Here is a 6619-nt window from a genome sequence, read left to right on the forward strand (position 1 = left end):
TTAGATGCTTTCAACTCATGTCAGGACTGAAGATCAACTTCTCCAAAAGTTCCATATGTGGGGTTAAAGTCCCTGAATAGGATGTGTAGTCATTGGCGCAAGTTTTGGGGGGAAAGTGGATTAGTTGCCTATTAAGTATTTGGGTTTGCCTTTGGGTGCTAACCCCAATAGGATTAAAACTTGGGATCCTGTAGTGGAGAAGATGGAAAAGAGGTTAAGTGTGTGGTGTAGAAGATACAACACTTTTGGAGGTAAACTTACTCTAATCAACTCTTCTCTTGCCAACCAACCAATTTATTTTCTGTCAATCTTCAAAATGCCTTCGACTGTGGCAAAGGTGATAGAGAAAATTCAACGGAAATTTTTTTGGGGCAACACAATCGATAAGAAAAAAATCCACTTAGTCAAATGGGAGGTGATATGTAGGAAGAAGGAGTACGGAGGGTTAGGCGGGAAGAATTTGAGGGTCCAAAATCTAGCCCTTTTGGCCAAATGGTGGTGGCGGTTTCATAAGGACAGTGACTCTCTTTGGGTGCGGGTCATTCGGGGAAAATAGAACTTGGAACACGGATGTTGGTTTCCTTGTATGCTGTCCTCCTGAAGGGCTACAAAAATCTGGAAGGATATTTGTGTACTTGGGGATGTATCTTCTTGCATCGGTAATATCATTCAAGAGGGTTTTCGATTATAGATCCGCTCTGGCATGGAGATTTCGTTTTGGAATCATGTATGGCTCGGGGATACAACTCTTAGAGAGGAGTACCCTCGTTTATACTTAATTTCAACTCAAAAAGAAGCAGTGATCAATGTGTTGAGGGGTGGGGCTAATGAGGAAAGTTGCAAACTGATGTTTAATAGAAATTTACGGGATTGGGAAAATTTGCAAGTGGAGGAATTAAAACAGAGATTGCATTCCGTAACTCTGGATTCGGCTAGGTGAGATTCTGTTCGTTGGAGATGGTCTTTAGACAACCAATTCTCAGTAAAATCAGTGTATAATCAGTGGGAGATTGACGGGTTCTCAAGAAGCCCGGTGTTGGAAAATCTCTGGAAAAATCTGTGTCCCCCGAAGGTGGAAATTTTCGCTTGGATGGCTATTCAATCCAAGGTGGCCACTAGAGCTGAGTTATTGGGTAGAAACTTGATTCCCGAGGGACAAACTATACTCTATCCATTCTGCTTGCTGCACTTGGAAACTTCTCAGCACCTATTCTTACATTGTCAATTTTCTTAGGATGTTTGGTCGCGTATTATTGATTGGTGGCATGTGAGATGGGTGTGCCCTATATCTTTGGAAGACCATTTTATTTGGTGGGATGACAACCGATTCAGGAAGTGGGAGAAGCATTTGTGGGAAGCGACGTTCTTCACAACCTTGTGGTCTTTGTGGCTGGTAAGAAATGCTTATGTGTTCAACAATGCAACTACAAGTGCTGGGGAAGTTGAGGAATTGATTAAAACTAGAGTTGTAATGTGGGTAAAGGCAAAATTCAACATAAAGGTGTATTCGGTGGAGGACTTTGGGATTTTTCTAGATGGAGTCAGGTTGTTGAAACTATAATTTGATTGGGTGGTGAGTTGTTTGCCATCCAACTCTCTGTTGGAGGGTTTTTGTTTTAGTTGTTCCTTTTCTTGTTTGAACAAGTAAGTGTGTAATCTTACTGTGTTCGAGCCTACTCGAAGTATCCTTTTGAGTGTCATAAAAGTTTCGTTTGCCGAGCAAAAAAAATAAAAATAAATAAAAAGGCCTTCCAAAACATTTATGTATCCCAAAAGTGGAGTTCAAACCTTGGCACCAAAATATTAAAAAAAAGGCTTCAACCAAAATAGTCCTTCCAAAATCTATCCATCCCATAAGTATTAACAAAAAGGCTTCAATCAACCAAGCGATCATGACAACCAACACACTAGCAAGATCATACCTATACCTTCAGCAAAAAGTCACAACATCACTTCTTTATCAACCCATAAACCTATATATGGTGGAAGCAAACATTTCAATTTGATAGAGTCATAACAATTTCTACTAAATATTTCAATTAGAAAGACCATCTTCTTTCAGATTATTCGAAGGTGAGCTTGGTGTATCATGTTCAGTTTTTCCATATCATCCTAAAAATTGTATAATAAAAAACCATTGTAAATGACCAATGAGACTGTAAACATATATAATAAGTAGAACACACAAATAACGAATGAGTCTGAATTTAATGCTCAAGCTGCCTCTAAAGTATGGATACTCTATTTTGGCCTTCGTGTCATGTAGGGAATCTATTTTGGATGGGTTTGATGATTCACAATGTGCTGGATAACACTTGAACACATGACAAAGAAACGGAAAAACAAACAGAGAAAACAACACACACACACACACACACACATCGCAACCCGCAATAAAACTTCTCTAATCATAGCCCTCCCAGGCAACTACCAAACTTCAATTCACTTAGTCCATGGTACTTGTGGGTACAAGAGGGTAATTGGTAGGGAATACGATCTTTCCAATCAGACCATCCAAAATAAAGTCTTATTTCTGAAATGAAGAAACATGATATCCCTCGCCTTTAATTCAACAAGCCGAGTACAATGTTCATACCAACAACCTTTTTTTCCACTTGCAACCAAAAAAGGAAGTAAATGCTTTGCTACACCAAACATGGAAGCTGTTCTCTTATTAGTCCATCTAATCAAACATTTATGGACTCACAGCGATACTACGTATCAGAAATGTTCTCCTTCATAAGGGATACATAACAGGAAAGAGAGAGCCAATGCACATATCGTGAAACCGACGGTGTTTCCTCCAAGTATTGTACTTGTGTACCTAGATAGAGCCATAAAATATTTTTGATTCCACCACACATGGAAGTAAAACCAACAAAATGCATCAGTTAAGCCCAAAAAACCTAGCATATACATCGACAAATGACTGAAAAGAAGGAGGAAATGACATAACATGCTTTCACTTACCCGTTGACCAAAGAGTCACGATTAACTTAGGTCGAGGTGCTATTAGGGGAGGCTAGACTCTTGACATACACCACCACTTTGAACCCACTTCCATTCAACCTTAAACCCCACTTACTTCGCAGTGTCTCCCGACAATCATCTTTGTCCTCCTGAGGAAGATGGGACGGCAACCTATGTGTTTTTTTCTTCACACCACAAATCTATTTCTATCTATCTCCATCATCACTTCACCATCCTTTGCAGAACACAGAGGCATCAACCTCTTAAACTAAACACTCCCTGTGTCATAAGGAATGACAAACAATCTAAGCCACGATTCAATCACGCCACACTTCTTCAACCCCAACACCTCAGCATTGTCTTCTCTTAGGCAAAAAACACAAAGGGATCCACTCAAAACCTCCAAACAGTACAACAAAATACCAGATTCCCAATCATGACTTGGTTGTGTCTTTTATAATGTTCTGTTCCAGATAGAAATTCCCTAATAATTATTCTCATGTATCAACAATAGTGGCATATGGAAAAGATCATGATTTCTTGTAAAAAGCATGCATTACTTTGATCAAACACCTTCATACTCAATGTTCCTACTAATTATTCTTATGTATCAACAATAGTGGCATAAGGAAAAGATTGTGATTTCTTATAAAAAGAATGCATTACTTTGATCAAACACCTTCATACTCAATGTTCCTTTCAAAGATATTAACAGTTTTCTCCTAAAAATGACCTTATCGTAAAGTTTCTGCATTCTCGTCATGTTATGCCTACTAACGTCCTCCCAAACAATTAACTGATATTTCCTAGCCAAAAATGGACAATACTAAAACTAGGTATGCATAAATTATGGTATAGCAATCTACCCTCCAACATCCGAGAGAATACTTCGATACGGAGGAGAGTAAAAGTATAATACCCTGGGGAAGAAGAGTCCAGAATAACAAAGTCAGCAGGCCATGCGATGGTACTTCCCACAGCATCTACGATATTGGTCATATCACTTGGAACCCTCCACAAAAACTCTTCAGGTTTCTTTGCTACATCCACCCAAACTTTCATTGCATTAGGTCCAATCGGAACACAATGAGCACTGGAATGTGGATCACTTGAAGTCCAACGCCCCTCCGCAACTATGTCTCCCGTCCCCATCCAATCTAGCAACTTGCACTTGGTAATGTTACTCTGTGGATGACTTTTTACTGAGGGAGAAACAAGGGGTGTAGTTGGTGTTGCTTCTGTTGTTGCTAGATTCTGAACCTAGAAAGTTCAACAATGGAAAACAAATAAAAAGTCATTAATCAAACTAGTCTGAAATGACCACCAACGAAGAAAATGATAAACCGACTTACTTGGCTTTTCTTTAACTCGTCAACTGTATTTCACATATCTGACATTTGAGACTTCATCTGAGCATTTTCTTCACGTAATTCAACAAACTGACCATTCATTTGTGATAATATAGTTAATCTTGTTAGTGTGACTCCTTTTCCAAATGTTCTTACATAGCCATTCCTCTCAGCACCAAGCACTTTAGAAACAACATCTTCTTTCAGATTAGTTGAATTCTGTCCATTCCGTTCAATTTTTTCCATATCTTCCTAAAAATGGCATAATAAAAAAACAATGCAAATGACTAATGAGACTGTCAAACATATATAACAAATAAAACACACAAATAAAGAATGAGTCATGGCCTTTACAATCTTTTGTGCAACATTTTTGTTCTTGGGTTTTTCATTCACGAGAAACTGTCCACAGATTGTCAGCCAGCCGCAACCCCCGAATATATGAAGGGAACCGACCGTTAGAGTGAGTACGTCGCTAGGGAATCTTCGAAGTCAGGAGAGGAAAAGGCAAAGGGAACCAAATCGACCTTCGCAAAACCAAATTATTCTTGGACCCCCTACTTTGTTCGGGAATTAGGGAGACCTACTGCTTGATAGACTTTGTTATGTCTGCCGCAAGCCGGGTCACTTTGCGAAAAATTGTCCTCGGGGATCTGGAGTGCATGGTGAGTTGAATTTAATGCAACTGTATAATCGTACACCTAACCGACAGCAGATGCAGTTCCGTCGTTAAGCTGCCACCTCCTCCTACTCTTTAGTTCTCAAAAGACGTTAACGTCTGAGGTATCTTCTTTCCTTTGGCATTTGACTTATTCGTTAGACACCTCGTATAAATATGTTATCTTGGGCCTCTGTAGTTTACGTATAGTGAGGATTGATGTGATTTGGAAAGGGATTTATGGTAACCATAGCAATAGATGATGTTCTGAATGTGAATCGTAAGAATTGCTTCCTTGTTTGTCTTCTTTCGTTGGCCTAGCTGAAATCTCATTGGGATTGTATCACAATCAATGTTCTGTAAGTATGTCGTACTGTTGACCTGTTGTAGTTCTTGACATTTGAGTCAATTATCAAAAAAGTCGTTCTTAGCATTACTTGGGAACAATCAAATTCTTGTTGCAAAGTATCTTGTGACTCCTTAGTTATTGATGATGACAAATGCCCTTCATTTTCCATTCGAAGTCTTATTGTTGACATTACTTGGCTTGAGATAAAGTTTTCGTGGTCAATTTAGATCCTCCTGTTATGACCACCAGTTTTGTCGTCCTCTTATAACTGTTATTCTACACAAGTTCTTATGTTGCAACTTCGACTTATTAAAACCTAATCAGTGATCACATATGTTATGATATACAAATTCTTTGGTATCGATAAATTCGGACTTGTTACTATTATTGCCCGTACCCGCCTTGTATTTGTTTGTTAGCCTGGACCTACTTAGTTGGTTTGAGTTTCCTTGTTGCAGCTACCAGTTTATACATTGGAAAGTATCACCCTACCCAAAATTCTTATGACGAAACTTGAGCCAAACCTCGCGGTGGCATAATTGTCGATATCCATTGGTTGGTGCCGTTCAATGATAAGTGTCAAAATATATATATTTTGGCCCTCCAATATACATTTATTAGTCTTTTATATTTGTTAACTGATTTTTATTATGTGTTTTTATGTTTATAGGTTGCTCAAGCCCGTTGTCTGAGACTTTGAATAAAAAGAAGATTTTAAAGAAGTTTGGGGTTATATGCGAAATAATTCAAAATTAAATGGATCATATATTATTTCATGAAGTCCAAAGGGCCATTGTGTGATTAAAGTCACTTATCCCTATATAAACAATTTACCTACTGGCTTCAGAGGTTTTCTGGCGTGAAAAAGGAAGAAAAAGGCTGCTGCCGTGGAACAGCTTTCGGACGGGAGCTGCAAGATTTTCATTCGTACAGTTTTTCTCCGAGTTTTATTTCATTCAAGTTATATGAAGTTTTGTTCAATTATTCGTATTTTTGGTAACTCATTTTAATTTCTGTTCTTTATAAAAGTTATTCGTTGGTTCTTATTTAACTTAGATCTTTTGTTTATTTTTCATCTCGCATAATAGAAGTATGATTCAAATTAGGATTTATTCTTTTTCATGCATAATGATTAGTGAGTAGTTGCATAGGTAGGGTTGTGGGGGTGATTAGCACACCGTGGCCAGTTCGGACACTGCTTCTCTTTTCAAATAATAAAAAAAATGATTTTAGATTGAAAAAATACTTCCCATAGACGAACCCGGGCATTGTCGGAGCTCATGTGAATGGGGG

At 38.4% G+C, this 6619-nt stretch overlaps 1 long non-coding RNA gene across 1 annotated transcript; it reads right to left on the minus strand.

Annotated features, from left to right (window-relative positions):
* Nucleotides 1-1740: 1740 nt before the first annotated feature.
* Nucleotides 1741-4713, minus strand: LOC131307754 (uncharacterized). Its single transcript, XR_009194225.1, has 4 exons — nt 4674-4713; nt 4323-4571; nt 3890-4230; nt 1741-1973 (listed from the first exon to the last, which is right to left on the minus strand). It is a non-coding gene; the product is annotated as an uncharacterized LOC131307754 (long non-coding RNA).
* Between the last annotated feature and the right edge of the window lie 1906 nt (nt 4714-6619).

This window comes from Rhododendron vialii, chromosome 11a (assembly GCF_030253575.1).
Source record: "Rhododendron vialii isolate Sample 1 chromosome 11a, ASM3025357v1".
NCBI classification, from domain to species: domain Eukaryota; kingdom Viridiplantae; phylum Streptophyta; class Magnoliopsida; order Ericales; family Ericaceae; genus Rhododendron; species Rhododendron vialii.